This window comes from Giraffa tippelskirchi, chromosome 5 (genome assembly GCF_054371585.1).
Source record: "Giraffa tippelskirchi isolate mGirTip1 chromosome 5, T2T-mGirTip1v1.2.pri, whole genome shotgun sequence".
Taxonomy (NCBI): domain Eukaryota; kingdom Metazoa; phylum Chordata; class Mammalia; order Artiodactyla; family Giraffidae; genus Giraffa; species Giraffa tippelskirchi.
In genome coordinates, this window is record NC_137279.1 from 69,841,668 (window position 1) to 69,866,368 (window position 24,701).

The 24,701-nt window shown below is 35.1% G+C and overlaps 1 long non-coding RNA gene across 1 annotated transcript; it reads right to left on the reverse strand.

Annotated features, from left to right (window-relative positions):
- Positions 1-214: 214 nt before the first annotated feature.
- On the reverse strand, positions 215-24,116 carry LOC145506671 (uncharacterized). Its single transcript, XR_014054150.1, has 3 exons — positions 23,767-24,116; positions 6,309-6,499; positions 215-802 (listed from the first exon to the last, which is right to left on the reverse strand). It is a non-coding gene; the product is annotated as an uncharacterized LOC145506671 (long non-coding RNA).
- Positions 24,117-24,701: the final 585 nt, after the last annotated feature.

Consider the following 24,701-nt stretch of genomic DNA (forward strand, 5'->3'; position numbering starts at 1 on the left):
TAATTGAAATGTATTCCTACATAGAAAATGATCACAATTGAATATGATTAAGTTAGAAACAAACTAAACATCTGAACTAGTGATATGGTTTACTAAGTAACAGAGCATAATTCCCTAACCTCATAGAGATATTAAGCATGTAGCAGGCATTCTATAACCATATTATGCAAAAAAGTATATGTTAAAATTTATAATGAATGTTACATTCAAGGAAAACGCTTACAAAAATAATTTATTTCAGGAAGCATGAAAAATATATCCAGTCTTTGTCCTTCATTGTTTACTTGTGCATGCTTTTAATTTTATGTGAATTTTGTAATTTCCAAATATTCTTCAGTTGGGATGTATAAATTTTATAATCAGAAACTTTCTCTTTCTCTGTAGCTGCAGGCTAAGTAGATAGCTATGGAATATAAAATCAAACTCATTTTAGCTCAAATCCATTAAGAATTCTATGATGCAAGGCTCAGTTCTTGGCTCTATTTCTGACCTTCTGAGCATAATTTTGTCTCTGGGGCATATATTTTCATAATTTGCGTGGTTATTTCTAGTATTTGCCTTTATTTCTTCTGCATGTTGCTCCAAATCATTAAAAGTAACTTGAAAGTTTTTAACACATCACGGAACTATAGTCTATTGGTAGGAATAGGGTACATGAAAACACATTGAATTAGAACATAGTATAAACAAGGAGGCTCAATTTTATCAGGAGGAAAAGAAGAAGCTTTGAAGTGAGACCAGATCTGAACTTCAATCCTATTTGCAAATGTTTCAATGTAGGCAATTCTGCTTGCTTTCACACCTATAAAGAAATACGAAGATGAGAGTGTTTACACTGTAATATTGAACATATTGTAGATGTTAAAAAAAAATACTTTCAGAAATCAACAGGAAGACTTCCCGATTATTTGGACTCAGACATCGAAATATTAGGCAAAACAAATACAATATTGTAAAGTTAAAAAATAGATAAATACACTAATTAAAAAAAACAACATAAAACTGAAAAAAAAAAATAAGAGTGCTTTCTGATTTTTAATGAGCACACTATTTAGGAATGAAAATATTGCTGATGTCCAGTCTCTAAGTCATATCCGATTTGCAACCCCATGAATGGCAGCACACTAGGCTTCCCTACCCTTCACTGTCTCTGGCAGTTTGCTCAGATTCACGTCCATTGAGAAGCCATTAAACCATGATTCAGATTCATCTCATTCTCTCTTGCCCTCTTCTCCTCTTGCCTTCAATCTTTCCCAGCATCAGGGTCTTTTCCAATGAGTCATCTCTTTGCATCAGGTGGCCAAAGTATTGGAGCTTCAGCTTCAGCATCAGTCCTTCAAATGAATATTCAGGCTTGATTTCCTTTAGGATTGACAGGTTTGATCTCCTTGCAGTCCAAGGGACTCTCAAGAGTCTTCTCCAGCACCTCTTTTCAAAAACATCAGCTCTTTGGTGCTCAGGCTTCTTTATGGTCCAACTTGCATATCCATTCATGACTACTGGAAAAACCATAGCTTTGACTATATATACCGACCTTTCTCAGCAAGGCAAACTGCCGCCTTTGCTTTTTACTATACTAGTTACAGGTAAATAGAGCCATGAGGATAGCAAGTTGGGGTTGGTTTTCTGACCCGAAGAACTTTGAAGGCAGGAATTAAACCAAAAGTGAAAATGGGACTCTCGAGGAACATAGCATACAGTGTAAAGAGTGTTTTTCATAATTTTCTACCTGAAGGTGAATGAAATAAAGCTGCTATGGATATCCATGTAGTAAGAGACAAGTGACTAGTGCAATAACATATTATGGCATACGGACTTCCCTGGCAGTCCAGTGGTTAAGACTCCGTGCTTCCACAACTGGGCATGGGTTTGATCCCTGGTCAGGGAACTAAGATATATGACATGCCACAAAGTGTGGTTAATAAAAAATGAAACATAATAAAAAAAAATAGAAACTATTTAAATATTAAAATGATATTATGGCATAGAGAATAGAATACTTTGTTTTGAGTTAGTTCTTTTGACTGCATTTGAGAGATTACAGAAATAGACAATGAAAGGAATTTAAATTTCCATTTCAAGTCATCATCAAAGAATAAGACAGCTTCTATGATTTCCCTAAAATTCTCTTAACTTTTATTAGCCATAATGCAAAATTTCAGAAAATTAGACACAGATTATGAGTCTGCAGTTTACTGACTTACAATTCACAGCATTTCCAGTCCTATAATTAGCTATTTAGGGTTTGGAGAACAATGGGACAATATGGGGAATTCTGATGAATCTATGTGCCTTGAACCCTATTTCCTTTGAACCTCTTTTCCTGGGGAAGGGATATCCCTTTCTTATTCTAAAGTTAGCTGTGTTTAATCCCCTCTGAAGGTTTTTCTTGAGCTATTTCCTTATAAACATCTTTCCTCAAAAACTACCTCTAGCATCTCTCATTACTATAATACCTATGTGTGTGAGTGCGTGCTAAGTCGCTTTAGCCATGTTTGACTCTTTGCAATCCCATCAACTGTATCCCACTGGGCTCCTCTGTCCATTGGATGCTCCAGGCAAGAATACTAGAGTGGGTTGCCATGCTCTTCTCCAGGGGATCTTCCTCACTCTGGGTTCAAACCCACATCTCCTATGTCTCCTGCATTGGCAGGTGAGTTCTTTACCTCTAGTGCTACCTGGGAAGCCCCATAGTATCTGCAGTTAGACTTAAATCCAAGTGGATCTCATTTGGGAAGGGGGTGCAGGTACAAAGTTTGCATTGGGGTACACACCGAAATCTGGTATCATTTGAACAAGTTATACTGCCAAGATTGCAGGAATACATGCAAAATATCTAAGGGTCATAGACCAGGGAAGGAGGAGCATAACACTGGATCAGGCTGAGCTTGTCAGAAGGGTTTACTTACAGAAACAGATTCAATATTCTGAATTCAGTGTTAGCTTCATAGCCAGTTTTAACAATTTATTTCTGTTTTTTTTTTTTTTTAACTGAAGTGTGGCTTCAAATATGGCTAGTATTGAATGAGTTGGAAAGACCATAACTCTGTGTAATGTGAAAGAAGGAATCATAGAGCTTATGGAGGTAGGACTATTGATGTGTGTGAAAACTGCTTAATATCCAGAAAAGCATTTGCCCTCAGATTTCACAGAAAACACTTTCTTCAAAATAGGCATGGGAAATGCACTGAGGGTTGACAATATGTGGGGATATTATCTTTTAAAATTTGCTAGTATCTGCCCACTGTAAGTTGGGAATAATTATAAGAGAGATGCCACTATGCATGTGGGCTCTCTGATATCAGCGTAAAAGGTTCCTGAAATGGCAAAAGGCAAGGAGCAAGTCTTAAGAACTGGAGTAAAGGTGAGCATGTTTGGGGCTTTGTGCTTTTAGCAATATGATTAATCTGAGAAAAATATCCTTAAAATGCCTAGAACAATGATTATACATATCAAATATATTAATCAATCTTCTACTGATGAGGATCTATGCTGTTACTAAACCATTCCTTTAACTACAATATTGAGATGAGTCTTTCTGTTATTTTATAAGAGATTCCCATCTTTTTCATGTGATATAAGTATGCCTATAGTTCATCTTTTAATTGTTATGCCATTGTATTAAAGTGACTTAGCAGCATCATTCTCTTTTAATTATTTAATTTCTTTGCATTTTTTCTTTTCCCATTTATCTCAAAGTAAATCATGAACTATTCTATCATTCTATGGTTTCTTCTCTAAAATTGCATGAAAAATAGATTACATTGCTCTTTCTGTAATGCCCCCTATTCAATCCTCCCCCTACTCATCCTCTCCCTATTCAATTTTAAACGAAGTATAATATACATACTGGAAAGCAAATTGTAACAATATCACAACTCAGTATATTTTCACTGGTAATCACATTCATACAATGAGCACCCAGATCAGGAAGCAGCAAATTACCATCCTACCAGTAGCACTCTGAATAATCCTATTCACAATTCCTTAGAACAGTGAATAATCTTTACATTATTTCTACTTTTTGGAATGTACATTAGATTGTCACTATTGTATTTTATACAAATGTACTACATTGCTTCTAGTCATTTGCACATCCGCTTTTGTGAAATGCCTCTTTATATCCTCTGCCTCTTTTTAATTCAATATAAATTCACATTTATATTTATAGTATATTATAAAATGTTATATTCACATTTTAAGAAGTGTATATTATTCACTCAATTTTTGCCTGTATATTGTCTTTTCGTGTCCTTTGTATCTTTTACCTTTCTGAGTTATTTTCTTATTGGCTTATAAAGAAAGTTTATTTTGAACGTAGAGATGTTAAAGATTTGTCTATTTTGCTTATCATTAATACAAATAAGGTGCCTTTTTGTCTTTTAAAAGTAATTCTTCATTTAACATAAAATAATTGTTAGACTCCATCTCAACAAATACCTCAACTTCAATAGCTTTCAGATTATGTGATGCAATAACAAATTTTATTTTCAAACTAACATAAAATATAATTATTTTCATAAAAGTATTTTGTATCTATATTTTTACCCAATAGTAAATATTAATAAATAAAATATTGATTAATTAAGACATACATATTCTGACTACAGGTAATCTATATCATGAAGATCTGAAGGGACAAACTGAGGTTTACTATTAAGAAACAATTCGCTAAACAGAGTCATAGTGAGTTCTTTTCTAATGTTAATATGGAATTTTAATATTTGACCTAGTGATTTTAATAATTATTTCTTTCAAAATTTGTATATCACATAAAAATTAAGGGCTTCCCTGGTGCCTCAGATAGTAAAGAATCTGCTTGCAATGCAGGAGATGCAAGAGATGTGGGTTTGATCCCTGGGTCAGGAAGATCTCCTGGAGAAGAAAACGGCTACCCACTCTAGTATTCTTGTCTGGAGAATCCTGTGGACAGAGGAGCCTGGTGGGCAACAGCCCATGGTGTCACAAAGAGTCGGACGTGACTGAGCGACTAAGCACACATAAAAATTAAATGAAAACTAGAAAGCATATAAAAGTTTTGATTAAATTGTAAGCACAAATATTACCATAATTGTTTCTTAGTTTGTATGCACTTGTATAAAGTAATAAAACATTTTTTAGTTTTATAATAAAACTCAATTTTATGAATAATACAAATAGTAATTTATAACTTCCAATTTCTTGTTAACAATAAAATGCAAATTCATTTCACTGCGTTAATGGTTGTCTTCATAGAAAGAAATCATTTAAAATTTTAACAACATAGTTATAATTACAGATGACATAACTTCAATTAGATAAAATTTTCCCTCAAATCACAAATGATATATTTATCTCCAAAGCATCACTTGTTAGATGGTTTCTGATCCAGTAAAGTAATTTGGGCTAAAAAGAACAGAATCTTTTATAATACCTAGGAAAAATATTAGTGAGTTGTGATAATCATGGCATAATTATATTAGAATAATGTCACAGCAAACTGACAAGGGTAAGTCTTTAAAATTTATACACATGGGCTTAATTACAAAATTTATAAAAGCTCTGTGTCCTTTCTAATATGATAATTATTTAAATATATATTTATAAATCATGAATGCTGAAAAGACTCATGTCTTATCATTTTAAAGGGAGTACAAATGTTTGATTGTGGTCTGAATCACAGTGGCTTAAATATCTATTTAATTTCCATTTTCATTTTATTTAAGAAATTATTGTATCCTACTTAGATTGCAGGCTTAAACAGAAATACACTCTGTGGTTAAGAGGCTAATTTCAGTGTGCTAAGAAACTATGTGTTTAACATATCAAACTGTGATGTATAATACTGTAATATAAAGTCTCCAGTTAGTCCAGTTCCATTCCTAATAAACATGGACACAGTTAAGGGTAAAGGAATAGCTGAAATTATGTTAGTAACAGGGGGCAGAGGAAGAAGTGACTTGCAGATCTTCCACTGTCCCCTTCAATTCACCATTTCATAAAAACTGAGGCTCTCTGCAGAAAACTGCTATGAATCTCTTTAAAATGTTAAGTAAAAAGCAGCGTATCTCATGAATTCACTCTAATTAGAGGCCGCATTGCGGCCATCTTTCTTTAGTGAACTCTCCTTTATTTTTACTCCTTAGTATAATCCAGACTATTAATGATAATTTTTAGAAAAAAAATCTCATATATTGCAAGTTCACACAAACAAGATGTTCACACAATGTAGTCATTAAAAAGAAAAAAAAAAACAGTTAAAGTATTATCATATGAAACACATTTGCCATTGAGAATATGATTAGTATTTGGTAAGAAAAATCACATACCTCCATATTTTATTTTCCTATCATCTTTGAGTAGCAAAGTGCTACCTTGCTTTAAGGTAGGACCTAAAAGCACAATGGTTTCCTGATGTAAGTTTCTGGAACAACTCTCCAAGAAGTAAACAGTTTCAAAGCTATCAAGGAATCCAGTCTTCCAGACTTTACTTTTCTGAGTGTCAGCCATTGATGATAATCTACAGAAAGCACACAATTTTAAAACAATTTAGTTTTAAATTGTTTAGTTTTAATTTATTAATTTATTAATAAATTTATTAATTTAAATTATTAAATTAAATTTATTAATAAACTAAATTTATTAATTTAGTTTAAATTGTTTAGTTGTTAAACTAAAACAATTTAGTTTTAATGATAAGGAGAATCAAAGAATTCTAGAACCTGGGTAACCACAGACCCAAACCTTCCTCTCCTGCATTCTTAACTGAAATGGAAATGGAGCCCCACAGAGTGGACATAATTTTGCTTGGGGTAAAACATACAATATAGCCATTGGCAGGGTCAACTAATGCCAACAAGACTTCAGAGACCCCTAGCAATATTTCTGAAATAGAAGTATACACATATATGGAATTCAATATACATATTTACACTCATTTACTTATATGCGGAAATGAATCGATACCAATGCCTTATTGAGGACTTTCTTCTCTTCCTCTTCCTGACTAGGACTCATTGAGATAACAAAAGGCATGCTTAATTTCTATGATGATACAGGATTCTGTTGTTTTAGTTACATGCATTTACTTATTCTTTAAAAGTGCTTGCAATTTAAATTCTTGATTATTTAATTAAAATGACAAACAGGACTTATCACATAGAAAGATACTCAATATTTCATGCTTTCCTCTCTAAAATGCCAATTTCCCTTCTGTCTACACGATGGGTTTGCCTTGCCCTTTGATAGAAATACTCTTTTAAAGTATTTAAAAGAGAAATACTCTTTTCAAGAAGAAGCTATCTGTGTCTCCCTTACAAAACTTGTCTTTACTTTAAAGATCAAATGAATACTTTAGCTTCAGTTCCACCTAAGTCATACACTCTTAATTCTAACTGCCCAGCTTCATATTAACCTCATTCTGAAATAAGAAATGAAAGAAGTTGTTTTCCAAACTCAGCATACCTAGAATACACAGTTTTTCCTATGCATTCAATCCTGTGTTTGAATCTGTTTACTAATATTAAATATTCCCTTCCCATGACTGTTTTCCCTCATATAGGTCAAGTAAAAAGAAGTTAAACGGTTTTCCATTTGTGCTCTATTCTGAGCAAATTACAAGTTATTAAATACTCACTTGAAAAAATATGTCTTATTTATGGATGTACTATGTACTGTCATGTGTGTATGAGGTTAGTCTATGTTCCTGCAGAGTCTACCAACTTTCTAAGCAGAAAGCTCACACTACTGATATGACAGTAGTGTTGTGTTTTATTTGATTAATATTAAAAGGTTTGCTAAATATGATTAGTATTATGAGGGCATGTCCAAGTATGAAATTAGTGGCTTGTATAGGTTATAAAATGAGATCTCTTTGTTGAGATTAGTAGTACAGGTGAATTGTTTGTTTAAAATATTTAGAAATCTTTTGTATCCCTGTATAAGCAGACCTCGAGAATTTTGCAAACCATGTAGCAGATACCATTGGGAATGAAACCCAAGCCTTGATGACTGCTTATTTCTGTATCCAACCAATAGGTCTAAGTAGTGGCAGCCTCATATTGCTCTTAAGGATAAAAGAATTCTGCCTCTAGAATACAAACCTCTTCTTGGAATGAATCATTTAAGTAAGTTTTGATCAGAGCACATAAAAGAGTCATTTTCAAAATCAAGTCTCCATAATAGAATGCATGTAGTGTTTTTTATACCAGCTTGCAAAAAGAAATGTGGGCTTAACCAGTAGCATGGTGGAACGACTTAGTATTCGACTTTCATTCACTAGTATCTGAAGGGACCAAGGAGAGCTATAACTCTAAACACAGTCTACTCCTATTTGAAAGTGACACAGGCCAGTTCACAACAGAATAACCTTAGTATCATACATAAAGAAAGTTTCCTTGTCCCAAGCTTCCTTCAGTATTTGCAGAGAACAGAGATTCTGTCAAGTATTTTCTTCGTCTGACTCTGATTAGGTTCATGTAAACCTCCATTAAATAAGTCCAGTATGTTCTTGAGATATTCGCTTCCTGAGTTCACTAGGAATAGCTACGCTAACACAGTTTTCTAAGGCATCAGTAGAATCTCAATTGTTCAGTGGGAAACATGTGAGGAATGGGATGAACAAAGGGCCAGTTTAATGGTCAACTGGGGCCTGAACTGTAAATTGCTAGCCCCAAGGTAGAAATCAGACATAATTGAAATCAATGCCATCAATTTACTGCACATAGTTAGGATGTTCTTGTCAACACAGCTTCACCTAAATCTCTATTAATTGTGTGGATTCACTGAAAGGGTGGGATAAATTTTCTTAGTCCCATATGCATCACTGTCACAGCTCTGGGGTAAACTGACTTCCTTTTCATAATGAAAACAATGCTTCACTGAATTATAGTTTCAGAATGAGCACTTCTGAACTGTACTTTAGTCTCATTTTCCTGTACCTTAAAATAATTTGGAATGCTTGTGTGATTAGTTCATGTTTTTCATTGGACTCTACAGTATAACATTTCCTTTTTCAAATTGGACATGCATAATTACTTCTATGTTAAGTATAAAATATTGGTGATTTTTTGTTTAAAATAAAATAAAAATGATAAATAAACTAGGAAATATTTATCCTGTGTTTATTCCAGTTTTATTAAAGTGTATGCACAGAAAAATATTTTATTATTTCACCATAAATGTATAAAATTCTTAAACACTTCTCTGATATTTCTAGAAACAACACTGGCTTATTTAACTGGTTCAAAGTTGTTTCTTCTAATTAGTAAAATTATTCAGTAAGTCCTATATAATCAACAGACTCCAAATTTATTTATGAAAATATTCTTCAAAATAGTTTCCCAAATATTATACCTCTTTTGATTACATACTCAAACTTCACACATCTTAGAAGAAAATTTTAAAGCAATTAAATAAAAGATGAGTGATATGTGGCACTGTCTTATTTATTTAGAATGTAAGTTACAGGAAGACAAGCATAATATTTCTATAGGTACTAATACACAATCAGTGCTCTTTAATATTTATAAACTAAGTTCATAGCTACTTTGCCTGACAGATAAGAATGCATTTTAGTACACAAACTATTTTCTTATCTGTTTTAGAAATGTGTTATTTTTGAAACAAAATATATTAGCTAGTTTAATTTAGATTGAATCTGTGAAATGTTTTGAAGTCTAGAAACCTAAAGAATGAAATTTACTTAAAACCATTAGAATAAAGCTCAAAATCATGTTTTATTTAAATGCAATAATAAAGAGAAATACTGCTTCCTGCCCCAATACTCTATTATTACTGCTTCATCATTCTAATTTAAGGCTTTGATTTTAATTAAAATGAAAATACTGAGAGGAGCAATATTCTTAAACTTTATTTATACTAGAGTATTAAACTAAAATTTCTAGCTAGTCCAAGCGCATGTGATATGATAAATGAGTGAAAGCAAGTGTAAGAAATATAAATGATATTAATTATTTTTGGAATAGAAAAAATAAGAACAAAAACAAAAAACACTAAATTATTTTCTAGGGCAGACAAAAAAGGGATATGTGTCAAATCTTAAAATCCAGTCCAAAACTATATCATCAATTCATGTGCTCAGTCGTGCAGTCATGTCTGTGTGTCAAATTTTAAAATCCAGTCCAAAACTATATCATCAATTCATGTGCTCAGTCGTGCAGTCGTGTCTGACTCTGCAACCCCGTGGATGGTCGCCTGCCATATTCCTCTGTCCATGGGATTTTCCCAACAAGAATGCTGGAGTGGGTTGCCATTTCCTCTTTCATATATCATCGATTCATAGCAAGCTCTTAAGAAATGGAACGGTGCAATTTTTTTTTTTTTTGTAAAAAAGTTCTGAGAGTTCTGAAAGATGATTCTTTTGTTGGAATGAAAAAGACTAGAAGAGTGAGAATACCAAGGGACAAAGCCATTTTGAGGATTAGTGTCACATGTAAAATGTTTTAATGAGACAAGTGTAAAGTAGATGAAAAGAACAGAGGCACTGTTACTCCAATTCAATTACACCAATGTAATGAGAAAAAATAAATAAAAGAGTTGGTTTATGACACAGGATTCATTTATCTTTTCCAGAAGTAGCATTCCTGATAAGTGTGATGGAGCAATCTACTGAAGATATCACCTTTGATTTATTATTCTGCAGGGTTCAATTCAGTTCAGTCACTCAGTCATGTCGGACTCTTTGTGAACCCATGAACTGCAGCACGCCAGGCCTCCCTGTCCATCACCAACACCTGGAGTCCACCCAAACCCATGCCCATCAAGTCGATGATGCCATCCAGCCATCTCATCCTCTGTCGTCCCCTTCTTCTCCTGTCTTCAATCTTTCCCAGCATCAGGGTCTTTTCCAATGAATCAGCTCTTCTCATCAGTTGGCCAAAGTATTGGAGTTTCAGCTTCAACATCAGTCCTTCCAATGAACACCCAGAACTGATCTCCTTTAGGATGGACTGGTTGGATCTCCTTGCAGTCCAAGGGACTCTCAGGAGTCCTCTCAAACACCACAGTTCAAAAGCATCAATTCTTTGGCATTCAGCTTTCTTTATAGTCTAACTCTCACATCCATTCATGAACACTGGAAAAACCATAGCCTTGACTAGACAGACCTTTCTTGGTAAAGTAATGTCTCTGCTTTTAATTTTTTTATTATTATTTATTCATTTACTTTTTACTTTACAATATTTCATTGGTATTGTCATACATTGACATGAATCTGCCATTGGTGTACATGTGTTCCACATCCTGAACCCCCCTTCCCACCTCCCTCCCCATCCCATCCCTCTGGGTTATCCCAGTGCACCAGCCCCGAGCACACTGTATCATGCATCAAACCTGAACTGGCGACTTGTTTCACATATGACAATTTACATGTTTCAATGCTATTCTCCCATATCATCCCTCCCTCGCTCTCTCCCACAGAGTCCAAAAGACTGTTCTATACATCAGTGTCTCTTTTGCTGCCTCACAAACAGGGTTATCATTACCATCTTTCTAAATTCCATATATATGCATTAGTATACTGTATTGATGTTTTTCTTTCTGGCTTACTTCACTCAGTATAATAGGCTCCAGTTTCATCCACCTCATTGGAACTGATTCAAATGTATTCTTTTTAATGGCTGAGTAATATTCCATTGTGTATATGTACCACTGCTTCCTTATCCATTCGTCTGCTGATGGACATCTAGGTTGCTTCTATGTCCTGGCTATTATAAACAGTGCTGCAATGAACATTTGGGTACATGTGTCTCTTTCAATTCTGGTTTCCTCGGTGTGTATGCCCAGCAGTGAGATTGCTGGGTCATATGGCAGTTCTATTTCCAGTTTTCTAAGGAATCTCCACACTGTTCTCCATAGTGGCTGTACTAGTTTGCATTCCCACCAACAGTGTAAGAAGGTTCTCTTTTCTCCACACCCTCTCCAGCATTTATTGCTTGTAGACTTTTGGATAGCAGCCATTCTGACTGGCGTGAAATGGTACCTCACTGTGGTTTTGATTTGCATTTCTCTGATAATGAGTGATGTTGAGCATCTTTTCATGTGTTTGTTAGCCATCTGTATGTCTTCTTTGGAGAAATGTCTGTTTAGTTCTTTGGCCCACTTTTTGACTGGGTCATTTATTTTTCTGGAATTGAGCTGCAGGAGTTGTTTTTATATTTTTGAGATTAATTGTTTGTTCGTTGCTTCATTTGCTATTATTTTCTCCCATTCTGGAGGCTGTCTTTTCACCTTGCTTATACTTTCCATTGTTGTGCAGAAGCTTTTAATTTTAATTAGGTCCCATTTATTTATTTTTGCTTTTACTTCCAATATTCTGGGAGGTGGGTCACAGAGGATCCTGCTATGGTTTATGTCAGAGAGTGTTTTGCGTATGTTTTCCTCTAGGAGTTTTATAGTTTCTGGTCTTACGTTTAGATCTTTAATCCATTTGAGTTCACTTTTGTGTATGGTGTTAGAGTGTTCTAGTTTCGTTCTTTTACAAGTGGTTGACCAATTTTCCCAGCACCACTTGTTAAAGAGATTGTCTTTTCTCCATTGTATATTCTTGCTTCTTTTGTCAAAGATAAGGTGTCCATAGGTGCATGGATTTATCTCTGGGCTTTCTATTTTGTTCCATTGATCTATATTTCTGTCTTTGTGCCAGTACCATACACACAAATTGAAACTGTAATCAGAAATCTTCCAACAAACAAAAGCTCAGGACCAGATGGCTTCACAGCTGAATTCTACCAAAAATTTAGAGAAGAGCTAACACCTATCTTACTCAAACTCTTCCAGAATATTGCAGAGGAAGGTAAACTCTGAAACTCATTCTATGAGGCCACCATCACCCTAATACCAAAACCTGACAAAGACGCCCAAAGAAAAGAAAACTACAGGACAATATCACTGACGAACATAGATGCAAACATCCTTAACAAAATTCTAGCAAACAGAATCCAACAACATATTAAAAGGATCATACATCATGACCAAGTTGGCTTTATCCCAGGGATACAAGGATTCCTCAATATCTGCAAATCAATCAATGTAATACACCACATTAACAAATTGAAAAATAAAAACATATGATTATCTCAATAGATGCAGAGAAAGCCTTTGACAAAATTCAACCTCCATTTATGATAAAAACGCTCCAGAAATTAGTAATAGAAGGAATATAACTCAACATAATAAAAGCTATATATGACAAAACCACAGCAAACATTATCCTCAATGGTGAAAAATTGAAAGCATTTCCCCTAAACTAAGGAACAAGACAAGGGTGCCCACTCTCACCACTACTATTCAACATAGTTTTGGAAGTTTTGGCCACAGCAATCAGAGCAGAAAAAGAAATAAAAGGAATCCAGATAGGAAAAGAAGAAATAAAACTCTCACTGTTTGCAGATGACATGATCCTCTACACAGAAAACCCTAAAGATTCTACCAGAAAATTACTAGAGCTGATCAATGAATATAGTAAAGTTGCAGGATATAAAATCAACACACAGAAATCCCTTGCATTCCTATACACTAACAATGAGAAAAAGAAAGAGAAATTAAGGAAACAATTCCATTCACCATTGCAACAAAAAGAATAAAATACTTAGGGATATATCTACCTAAAGAAACAAAAGACCTGTATAGAGAAAACTATAAAACACTGATGAAAGAAATCAAAGAGGACACAAATAGGTGGAGAAATATACTGTGCTCATGGATTGGAAGAATCAATATAGTGAAAACGAGTATACTACCCAAAGCAATCTATAGATTTAATGAAATCCCTATCAAGCTACCAATGGTATTTTTCAGAGAACTAGAACAAATAATTTCACAATTTGTATGGGAATACAAAAAACCTCTAATAGCCAAAGCAATCTTGAGAAAGAAGAATGGAACTGGAGGAATCAACCTACCTGACTTTAGTCTCTACTACAAAGCCACAGTCTCTGTTTTTAATATGCTGTCTAGGTTGGTCATAACTTTCCTTCCAAGGAGGAAGCATCTTTTAATTTCATGGCTGCAATCACCATCTGCAGTGATTTTGGAGCCCAGAAAAATAAAGTTAGCCACTGTTTCCACTGTTTCCCCATCTATTTGCCATGAAGTGATGGGACCGGATGCCATGACCTTAGTTTTCTGAATGTTGAGCTTTACGCCAACGTTTTCACTCTTTTCTTTCACTTTTATCAAGAGGCTCTTTAGTTTTTCTTCCCTTTCTGTCATAAGGGTGGTGTCATCTGCATATCTGAGGTTATTGATATTTCTCCCAGCAATCTTGATTCCAGCCTGTGCTTCCTACAGCCCAGAGTTTCTCATGATGTATTTCTGCATATAAGTTACATAAGCAGGGTGACAATATACAGACTTGACGTACTCCTTTTACTATTTGGAACCCATCTGTTGTTCCATGTTCAGTTCTAACTGTTGCTTCCTGACCTGCATACAGGTTTCTCAAGAAGCAGGTCAGATGTTCTGGTATTCCCACCTTTTTCAGAATTTTCCACACTTTATTGTGATCGACATAGTCAAAGGCTTTGGCATAGTCAATAAAACAGAAATAGATGTTTTTCTGGAACTCTCTTGTTTCTTTGATGATCCAGCAGATGTTGGCAATTTGATCTCTGGTTCCTCTGCCTTTTCTAAAGCCAGCTTGAACATCTGGATGTTCACGGTTTACACATTGCTGAAGCCTGGCTTGGAGAATTTTAAGCATTACTCTACTGGTGTGTGAGATGAGTGCAATTGTGTAGTAGTTTGAGCATTCTTTGGCATTGCCTTTCTTTGGGATTGGAATGAAAACTGACTTTTCCAGTCCTGTGGCCACTGCTGAGTTTTCCAAATTTGCTGGCATATTGAGTGCAGCACTTTCACAGCATCATCTTTCAGGATTTGAAATAGCTCAACTGGAATTCCTTCACCTCCACTAGCTTTGTCCTTAGTGGTGCTTCCTAAGCCCCACTTGACTTCACATTCCAGGTTGCCTGCCTCTAGGTGAGTGATCACACCATCATAATTATCTGGGTCATGATGATCTTTTTTGTGCAAGTCTTCTGTGTATTATTGCCACCTCTTCTGAATATCTTCTGCTTCTGTTAGGTCCATACCATTTCTGTCCCTTATTGCACCCATCTTTGCATGAAATGTTCCCTTGGTACCTCTAATTTTCTTGAAAAGATCTCTAGTCTTTCCCATTCTATTGTTTTCCTCTATTTCTTTGCACTGATCACTGAGGAAGGCCTTCTTATCTTTCCTTGCTATTCTTTGGTACTCTGCATTTAAATGGGTATATCTTTCCTTTTCTCCTTTGCTTTTCACTTCTCTTCTTTTCACAGCTATTTGTAAGGCCTCCTCAGACAGCCATTTTTCTTTTTTGCATTTCTTTTTCTTGGGGATGGTCTTGATTCCCATCTCTTGTACAGAGTCACGAAACTCCATCCATAGTTCATCAGGCACTCTGTCTATCAGTGCTCTGCCACCTAGAATGCAGAATATGCACTAAATTGCCAATAGTCAATGCATCCTGTTCATCACTATCAGAGAGAGAATAGCAAAGGAGAGGATCTGCCCTCCACAGACTCACTGGTCCATTTGGATTTCTCATTCCAACAACATTAGCTTGTGCTGGTTTAGGAGTCTTGTTTCCTAGAAGTGAACATATCTGACAAGTGCAACTACCATGTGGCCGCTTCGAGCTCCAGTTATTAATAGGTGAAAGGAGATACATTATTGTCTAGGGCGTTCATCTTGAGTTGTGATGTGGATGTAGGGTTCTAAATACAAAATAGGGCAAAGGTGGTATGTCTGGAGTTGAGTCGATTCCCTCGGGCCATTACTTCATATACCATGCCCTGTAATAACTATCAACTAGTAGTTACAGTGACCATTATCCAACGAAAGCAAGACCACTCAGGCAACCCAAAACAGCCATGTTACTGGTTAGAACCAAGGGGATATTATGACAGGTAGTAGAGAAATAAATGATGATGATCAATTACAGCATCAGAACCAATTGCTTCAATACCTCAGAAAACTTTGTATTTGCTTTCCAGCTTTCTCTGCTTTCATTTTCCCTTTCTCCTGTTCTAAAATTACATTACACAATAAATACAGCATCAACGTTGTTTTGTTTCAAGTTCTATCTTCTACAAAACCCAGACTAAAACATTCCTTAATAACAGAGCAATGTTTATAGATTGCAGGCAGTTTCATAACTACTGAAATTCTATTTAGCACAAATCCTATAGGTGGCAGTCTGGGAAAAAAAGTTTTATATTTAACTACTCTAATCAAACATTTGGTTAGGAATAAGATAGCTATCATCTTTATCATTAACATTTTTTTACAGAATCAGTTTCTCACTTTAAACAGTTTTAATTCAAATATATTTAAAACCAAAATTTTTTTAAATGCTTAATTTCAGGCACAGAAATCCTACACAATAAAAAGCATATCTTCTATATAGCAAGCCAATAAAAAGCATAATTAATATAGAAGGGACAATAGAATCCTCTTTACAAAAGAAGTCACCTCGAATCTTAAACACCCTTTTAACTATTGTTCATGTTATAATAGACCTTATCATGCAACCTCCAAAATTTTTTCTAAGGTCAAGAGAAGTGAATGTGTTGGTGTATTGTGTGTATGTTCTTTCCCTCAGCTTTCTAAAAGCTCATTTAAACTCTTTGTTCCCAAGATCTCTAGAGAGTATATCTTGATTTAAGGATCAAATCACCTTATTGTAACATTCCTTAAGCATCCATCAGTGCCAACAAAACATATAAAGTTTCAAACAGTTCTTAAATATGTAGTGTTAATACTTTTTTATGTATTTGGAAGAGGAGTCAGGAAATAGGGGAGGAAAAAAAAAGATAAAAGGTGTATTAAATAATTTTATGGATAATTTAAGAGTATTTCAAATAAACCTCAAACTTTTATTTGGATCAAAGTTGCCTACTCTTTGTAATTCTCCCACATATAATGTTTCACTAATTTCACACATTTTGCTTTTATTATCTCTATTATTAGTAAATGTTACTTTATTATTCCATTTCTTATCTATTCTTTCAATCAGTATATGTAAATTTAAAGCATAGTATATTATACACTTTCTACTAAATACTGGATATTCAGTATTCCTGCCATAGTATTTTAAAACCTAGTAAGAACATATGCACTTGGCTTAGTTCATGCTTTTGTCTTTATCATATCTGCTTTGTTCAACAGTATATTCTTCATTACCAATATCCAACTTGGCACATAGTATGTACTAAAAATATTTATAAAATGAATGGGTATATAAATTAAGAATCTAATTTTGTATTTGTTACTTTTCCTAATGGATAGAAGTATTGACTGACAAGTTTTTAAAAATAAATATTTTAATTTACTCACATAACTTCCAACTTTATTATAGGTTATATATGACTTATATCTTAGTCCATTTATGTCTTCAATGTGCTGAGCATTATTTTTAAACTAAGAATTATTTATCAAGCCAAAATATTGAGGTACATATGAAAGCACAAAAAGATTTTTTGGGCATTGGAAGGATTCATAAAGTTAGGTACAATTTCTTTACACCTGCTTGAAAATGTATTCTAGGAAAAGATGAAGATACAAAAAGAAAGTAAAATTACGTTCAGTGTACTAGATCAGGTATAGAAGAAAGGTGAAGAGAAGAACCTGAAAAACATCCTCACAGGCAGCCTGGAAATCAATGAATCTGAATTGGATCAGGTGAGTAGAATATTATGGAAGTAAGAAGGGGCAGGAGGGAAATTTGCAGATTAGCTGTAATAATCAAGAGCCTGGAAGGTGATCTGGACTAGTGTTAAACAAGACACTCCATTTGAACTCTATACTTGTGACATTTCTAATACTTGATGTAAAGATTTTTAACTTGAATAATTCTAGGAGAAAATACATACTTTCCCATTGAGTCCTGGTAGTGAAGTGAACAGAATTTGCATAATAATGATCAAGTAATGGCAGAAAATGTAAAAATAAAGATACAACAGATAAAAGAAGAGAATTAAATAAATTAAGAGTGGTGGAAAGAAGGGTAAGTGTTACAACATCCTATAATGATCTATAAGATTATATTATGTGAAAAAAATATATTTTATGAACATTCTTGTCATAGGAAAAGTTGATTATTGAGGGTTTGTAATATTATTATTGAGGAAAGAGGAACTTGACAATCCTCTATCATATCAGGCAACTAAAAGCATTTCTCTAAAATTTATAAATGAATTTGTAAGCTTAGGATAGAAACACAAGACAATGGTCTTTTACTTGTCATTGCGAACTCTTTGGTATCATTTGTTTTTGAAACTTTTGCATACATTTCCTTGATAAAAATAAGAATAAATCTGCAATAAGCTCTCCTGAGGTTTTAAGTATCTAGTTTCAATGGTAATATATTCTTGTGGATCTTAATATACTTTCTTAACCTAGATAAATTCATTATTTAACTAATATATGTTAAAAAAATATTTAATTCCACAGGTAACTTAAGTGGGTATATTAGATGCATTTATCCTCAAAATCATATCTTTAAATTACAATTTAAATAGTCAAAATAATGCATCTATATTAGATTGTGAATAAGTGTATTCATAATCCAGGGCTTCCCTGGTGGCTTTATGGTAAAAAATCTTCCTGCAATGCAGGAGACCCCAGGTTCTATCCCTGGTCTGGAAGATACCCTAGAGAAAGGATTGGCTATCCACTACAGTATTCTTGCCTGGAGAATCCCATGGACAGAGGAGCCTGGTGGGCTGCAGTGCATGGGGTCATAAAGAATCGGACATGACTGAGCAACTAACACTTTCACTTCTTTCATAATCTAGATATAAATAGGTATATGAATAGGTATATTTAAGTGTATAATAGCATAATCTAAATATATATACACAATAGAATATAGCCTTTTTTTAAGCCTGATACCAAAATGTGTTGTCAAAACAAACAGCATTTAGAGATTTATTGTCTCCTCCTAGAGATAATTTATTGTTCTTCATTATTATGAACAACTACAAATGCTACTGAAAATGTCATACTGCATTCACTAAATTACATAACTCTTGTTATTTAAATTCTATGTATTTAAATAATCTAATGAGGAACTGACTCTGCCATCTTAAGTATTGTTGTTGTTCAATTGCTAAGTCATGTCCAATTCTTTTGTGACCCTATGGACTGCAGCCTGCCAGGCTCCTCTGTCCATGAGATTTCCCAGGGAGGAATACTGGAGTGGGTAGCCATTTCCTTCTCCAGGGGATCTTCTGAACCCAGAGACTGAACTCGTGTCTCCTGCTTGGCAGGCAGATCCTTTACCAGTGAGCTACAGGGGAAGCCCCTTCTAAACAATATGTATTATTGCTATTATTATTGTCCTTATTACTATAAGGAAGCTATGGCTGTATTACCATTCATAATTGACTGCACATTAAAATATTCAAGTAAGTGAAATAGCCTTGTAAGCATTTTCTCCTGGCACAATATGTGCAAAAAGAGATACAAGTTATGCGATTAGCGTTTTTTGCCAGTTCCCTTTAGCAAAGCAAGCAGCTTGTTTCCCTCTCATGTAATAACCATTTTTAAGTATGTGTTAAGAACTGGACATGACTGAGTGACTAAGCACAGCACAGCACAGCGAGTATGTGTTATTAAACGGTGTAATCTTAAATAAAATTATAAGTTCTATATTTTTACATATAAAATTGGGCTGTGCTAAGTACAAAACTTAGGTCAACTTTAAAACAAATCTAAGATTGTCATAGGATAAAATGTAAAAATAATGTATTAAAATGAACAAAATCTAGAATTTCATACATTAAAAGGTATTTTATCTTAATTGGTGATGTTTTATCTTTACATTTTCTAATATCTTCATGTTTCTTTGTTCTTTCAAATGTATTTTTCTTATTGTGATGATATAAATTAATATGGTTACAAAAGTAAAACAATGAGAACATCCTCAAAACTCAACCAAAGGAAAATCACCTGATTAAGTCATGTACATGTACCAGACTCTAGCTGGAACAGGATATTCTCTTTCATTTTATTTTCAATAAATGATACTTTACTTTTTTATTTCATGTCATATGCTTTTGCTAAAAATATCTAGAAGAAATCCAAAAATTATTGACTTCAAGAAACTAATGAAAATAAAGTCATATAATGCAGAATGATCAGAAAAGCCTCAGGAATACAAAGAAGAAAGGTTGTGTTAATACTGAAGGCTGAAATTCCACAAGTCACAAGAAGTGACTTCTAAACTGAAGTTTTAAGTTTAGAAGAAACTTAAATGAAGAATGAGGATAATCACTAAGGTCATTTCAGGCTGAGTACTACCCCAGAGATATCAGAGGCTTGTCATTTGCTTACCTTCAATTAGTTTTGCATGGTGACAACATTAATTTTGAGGGTAAAACATGCAGACGGAGAATAACAGTTTGGTCAATAGTCTATGAATGATCTTAAATAATATGTTTAGGAGGTAAGATAAAAGGAATAAGGATTTCATGAACAAATATGAGAAAAGATATATAGCACATTTTGATTCATATAAAGATCATTTGAACAGTGATATGACAAACTGTTTCTGAGGCTGTGAGATTAATAAAAGAAAATCTATGCCCTAACAATAGCAAAATGATGATTTTGTTGGAAACCAAAGAGATCTGGAACATCAAAGACAAAGGAGAAAAGAAGTCTAGGAGGTACTCAAGGCTGTGATTTGACTGCCAGAGCATGTAAAACATGTAAAAAATATGGAATCAGAAAGACCATATGACAAAGTCTCATTCCCACAATTTAGCTGAGGTTACCATGCCAAAGAGGAAGCAGTTTCACAGGTCTGAAACTCAATAATGAAGTTTGGGTTGGAGAGAAAATTATATAATCATGAGCACATTGGTGATATTTACATATGAGCAAGTAGCACAGGGGCTTCCCAGGTGGCGCTAGTGATAAAGAATCCATCGCCAATGCAGGAGGTATGAGAGATGTGGGTTTGATCTCTGGGTCAGGAGATCCCCTGTAGGAGGGAATGGCAAACCACTCCAGTATTCTTGCCTAGAGAATCCTATGGACAGAGAAGGCTGGTGTGCTATGGTCCATAGCATCGCAATGAGTCAGACATGACCGAAGCTACTTAGCATGCGTACATGCATGTAGCACAAAATAAGATGACTGAAGAGAAATCCTGATGAACTCCACCATTCAAACAGGGAATGAAGAAAAAGAAGTCCACAATGAGTAGGATAAGGAACAACAAAAGAGGTTAGGGGTTAAAAACGCTGTAACAAAAAAAAAAAAACGCTGTAACAATGTCAAGAGTACAATTTTTGAAAGAGATGGGAGTAGTAAATATTGCCAAACACTCAGGAGAGATCACATACATTAACAATCCTCTGATGCATTGGCCACCAGAAGATTATTAAAAACCTCAAATTATTTTGTAATTAAGTCATTGTCATTAATGAATAGTTACATAGACTTAGTATTGAATGGCAGGTGATGAAGTACATGCACTGATTGACAAGATTCTCTTCTGAACAGCCCAGTTAAGAAGGGAAGGTGACAGATGAGGTACTGAAATGTTAATTCAGTTAAAGTGATAATATTTGTATTTGTATAGCACACTGAAGAAAACTGTGGGGGAATTTAAGAAGATATCCTGAAATGTGAGAATTCAGGGACAGATGTAGGGAGCTTGTTAAAAAATACCAATCATGCTTTCTTTAGGTAGATCATACAATTACCTTAGGAACAATGGAATATAACTTATTAGGAAACATATTGAATATTGTACCTGGATCAAATGTGCTCTTGAAATCATCTCAGTATTTAATTTAGGAAGTGAAAAAAGTGAGACTGCTTACACAAACACATTTTTAGCACTGCATTTTCTTCTTAAAGGAGTAATTCATTCCTGATTTAAAAATTCAGATAATGAACTTGAAATTATTCACCCTGCCATTCCACACAGATCTAATGCTACCCTGGATCAAGGAATTTTACTGACATGTGGAACACAAATTTTCTAGAAGGTCCACGGCTTGACCTCTTGTCTAACTTCAATAGTAGTGTTCTTTGCAGCTGGCTGCCAAAGTTTCCAACTTACACAGTCTTTCTTTGATCACTTTGGCCCAATGACTCCTAGTTACCATGATGTACACCGTCATGTATTGACAGAAACCAATGACTCTCATTAAACCCAAATAAAATGGATTATTACTAGAGGCAACTAGCCTGAGATATTCAAACTAACCGACATTTCTACAGGTTATCGTTAGATTTTGGGGATAACTATTTTCAGTTGTGTCTTAAATGTAATTACAGTGGACCAATCAAAATGTCCTTTCTAAAAGAGGACACAAGTTTTGTTTTGTTTGTTTTTAATTTTGTTTAAATTAGAGAAATTTAAGGGTATATGCAGGACATCGAGTAATTTAAAAGGAAGATGGAGATATTAACTACAGGGAAGGATCACAGAGAATAGCAGTTTGTTGGGTAGGTGGAAGAGAATAACTTAAGTGAAGCTCCAATATACTGGCTAGTTTGTCAGCTTGTTTTCAGCATGTTTTTGAGGAAGTGGTGATGTGTTTGAGAATGATGGAGTGATGGTAGGATAGAAGGATTAAGGAAATCATGTTAATTACTTGGAATGGCTTTTTGAAACATGGTAGGGATATCTGAGGAGTATTACATTACAAAGTGCTAAGTAATGATGCAGGTTAGGAAAAATGAATTCAATGTATCACTTCATTGGACCCTGCCTGTGTATGGGAGTGAGTGTTGAAGATGGATTTTGGTAGGTAGAAGTGTGGGTATGTTTCTGTATTTCTTCAGTAGGATTTCCCATAGAAGTTAATTTCCATATGGTAGATTTTTCTTTGTTTTTTTTTTTTTTTTTTAACTAGGCTTGGCGTTTGTTTGAGGAGATACCTGAATAGAGAATGAAGGAGCTAAGGATAATACAGGGTAAGGTTTGAAAACTGTGACCTGGGTCAATGTGGGTAAGAAAGAAAAGATTAGGAGAGATTGATAAAGAGACAAAAAGGTGACAAAATTTGGGGATCCTGATGATGTCAAAATACACTGAGAAAAAGGAATTTCGAAAATCATTGTCATTGTATTCAGAAGTTGCAGAGACTTCCCTGGCCGACCAGTGATTAAGACTCTGTGCTTCCACCGTCTGGGGTGTGGATTCGATCCTTGGTTAGGGAACTAAGATACCGCATGCTGCACGGTATGTCCCCTTGAAAAACTGGAATGTTATATGCTTTTAGAATAAATATGACAAAAGTAAAGCCTCTAAAGGAATAGAAAAATCGAATTGAAATGAAAGTCTCAAAAAAATGTGAGATAACGATTCTTTTTCACCGTTATTTAAAGCTGTTTAATTTTCATATTATTTTGTTGCAGGCTACGTCTAACACAAAGATGGTCTATCAATAAAATCCTCTTCCGTTTCACAAGTAGAGAAATAAATATTGATTAACAATTGTAATAACGGCCACAACCAAGCCTCTCAAGACCAGTGCCACCAAGTAGGCCATTCCTTGCAGCCTGGAGAGGGGTCACACAGCATTGTGCTCGGTGCCCATTCTGACTAAAAGGAAGTTTTCAAAATGCTCAGAGACCCTGACGTCCTCTAGGCGATGGAGGATGTCCTCGGATTCCGTGTAGCAGGAACCCGCTGAGGTGGCATCAGCCTTGACTGTCAAGTGAAAGGGAACATCTACAAAAGAAAAGTGATGGTGGTACCTTTAAATCTGACAGGAACCTGGAGGAGGCTTCTGCTGGCAGCTCAGGCACCGCTGTTACTACTGGAAACCAGGTGGCCATCAGCAACGAATCCTACAGGAAGACAGGCCAACAAGTTGGGCAATGAGCGCCACTTCCGCTGCTGGTCACCTCACTCCTGGGTTCTCACTCATCAGAGCCTGGCAGCTTCCCAAGAGCCGTGATTTCCAGTGGTGACAGACCCTGAGGCTTTTATGACCACCTGCATAGAAGGCATCTTCTGTGAAACTGCCTACTCTGCTCTCGTCACAGACTTGCCTCTACTGTGATGACAAGGCATCAGGGCTTATCACAAGGGATTGGACTCGGGCAAAAGCAAGGAAGTCGGTGGGGCAGATTCTGCGCAGACGTGGCTGATGCTCCCATGAGCACCCACGGGTGGTTACGCCTCAGCGTTGCTCCTGCTAAGACTCTGAGGAGTGTGAGAAGGAAGAGCTGGCAGCTGCAGAGAAGGCTGCGACTCACGAGGAGTTCAGAGTGAATGTCCTGCTGTGGCTCTTGAGTTAACTACTACCTAATCTCGGGTCTGGACTTATGGAAACGGGGCAGGAGCCTTCTTCAGCGGTTCCCTTCTGAAGACTCTTCCCTCAGCCAGCCCTGAAGACAGTCCACAGCTCAGGGCTCTGGTAGCTAGATATAACCACTGAGTGGCCTTTTTATTTTTTAACTGAGATATAATCGATAAGAATTTTCTACAGTTTGTGATCCACAGAGTCAAGAGCTTTGGTGTAGTCAATAAAACATATGCAGCTGTTTTTCTGGAACTCTCTTGCTTTTTTGAGGATCCCGCAGATGTTGGCAATTTGATCTCTGCTTCTTCTGCCTTTTCTAAATCCAGCTTGAACATCTGGAAACTCACGGTTCACCTACTGTTGTAGCGTGACTTGGAGAATTTT